The sequence below is a fragment of the Electrona antarctica genome (genome assembly GCF_951216825.1).
Source record: "Electrona antarctica genome assembly, chromosome: 10".
Taxonomy (NCBI): domain Eukaryota; kingdom Metazoa; phylum Chordata; class Actinopteri; order Myctophiformes; family Myctophidae; genus Electrona; species Electrona antarctica.
This window is the reverse complement of record NC_136791.1, coordinates 38,838,272-38,840,197: the sequence shown is the minus strand read 5'-3', so window position 1 is coordinate 38,840,197 and position 1,926 is coordinate 38,838,272.

Sequence of the window (1,926 nt, the reverse complement as noted above, 5' to 3'; positions counted from 1 at the left end):
TGTAAAATCCTGTAGGATTTTACAATGTACTGTAGGCCCAGTGGCACATTCTGGCACAGGCCAAATGTATTTCTTTGATGGTGGCATCTATATCCTCTCATCAAAACAATGGGATTCAACACTCAAGATTTTACAGTGTGGCCTACTATACCATAGGACACTAGATGGTAGTAAAATATATAGTAGTAATTTGAAATATCCATAAGAAATTGGTAGCAAGTATACATAAAAGTGAATGGAAACCTACAGAACTACAAAAAGAAAATCACTTTTTAGTAGAAAGTGTTGTAACAGTACCTTGACTGGTTTAGTGGAGACTAGAGTGCTGGGGGAAAAGAAAAAAAGATGGAGGGATGAATGCTGGACGGATAGCAGTGGAGAGAGAGAGGGAAAGGTAGAGATATAGAATGTTGGACGGATGGTGAGAGACTGAAAAGCAAGGGACGGATGAATGAAAGCAGGATGGCTGGCAGAGAGAAGGAGAGAGGGGGAAGAGAGAGATATGCTGGATGGGTGCATGAAGGGACAAGGAGCAGTGGGAGGGTGACCGGAAAGTGTGTGTGTGTGTGTGTGTGTGTGTGTGTGTGTGTGTGTGTGTGTGTGTGTGTGTGTGTGTGTGTGTGTGTGTGTGTGTGTGTGTGTGTGTGTGTGTGTGTGTGTGTGTGTGTGTGTGTGTGTGTGTGTGTGTGTGTGTGTGTGTGTGTGTGTGTGTGTGTGTGTGTGTGTGTGTGTGTGTGTGTGTGTGTGTGTGTGTGTGTGTGTGTGTGTGTGTGTGTGTGTGTGAGACGGTGCACATTCTGGTTTGCTTCACCAGATGGTGTATCCAAGGGGAGGCTGTGTGTGTGTGTGAACAGATAAGGTGTATATGTGTGCATGTTTTGGGCGTGTTCTATTGGCTGTGTGAGTTGTACGGTATGTATAAGGATGCCTATGCATCAGTACACATACGTTGATCAATACTACAGTCCATTTGTGCTGTCATGTTTGTGCAAGCTGCTTGCATGCACTTCTGTGAATTCACACATAATCTCATTCCTGCTGAGTGTACATTACTTACCGACAACCGTGTGTGTGTGCGTGTGCGTGCGTCTGTGCATGTATTGTGCTGTAGAAATAAATGAATAGTGACAGTGAAGGAAAGGGCCGCAGGAGTCCAGTGCCAGCTCTGATTCACAGCCTGGCTGCAGCCCTTCCACAGGCCCAACTCAACACAATGTGCTGCTAGGAGACCCACATTAGACTACACACTATGTGTGAGGGGTGGGCTGTGCGCGCGTGCATGTGTGTATGTGTGTGCTCGTGCTGAAGCGAGTCAAGCGACAGCATACACACACAACGACGTCTGTTTGTTCCCCTCTGTGAAAAATGTGTGTGTGAGAGAGACTAAGTGAGAGAAAGACTAGAACAGACATGTGAGTTTCATGGCACTCTGCTCTCGTCTGCTTGAGTTTGTTGCCCTTTATGGTCTATGCCTTTTATTTCCCTGCATGAGTCGATATCAGGGACTGTTCTCACCGTTTGTACTTATTCCTATGAAAAGTAATTGCACTACAATTCAGGAGGCTGTGATCATGTGGCCTATATGCTGCAGACTGGTCAAGAAGGAGGAGACTGCAGAGCTGTAGCACAGGCAGATGCACCATACTCTGGCTGTTCCTATCAGACCAGGCTTTCTGATAACATTTTGGCCGAGAATTAATCGATAGTTGTTCAATATCGATTATTTTCACGTTAAAGGAGAATTCCATGCTAGAAGGCTTTCTTACCTTTATTTGTAGTTGTTACGTCCCCACCAAAGAGGTCCAGGTGTTATTTTGTGCAAAAGTGCATTATTGTCTATTTCCCCTAATATAAGCCCTCAATGGGGGTTGGGTTTTTGTGCTAATTCGCTTATTTTCATCAAAATAAGTAGTAAAGTGTGCCGTT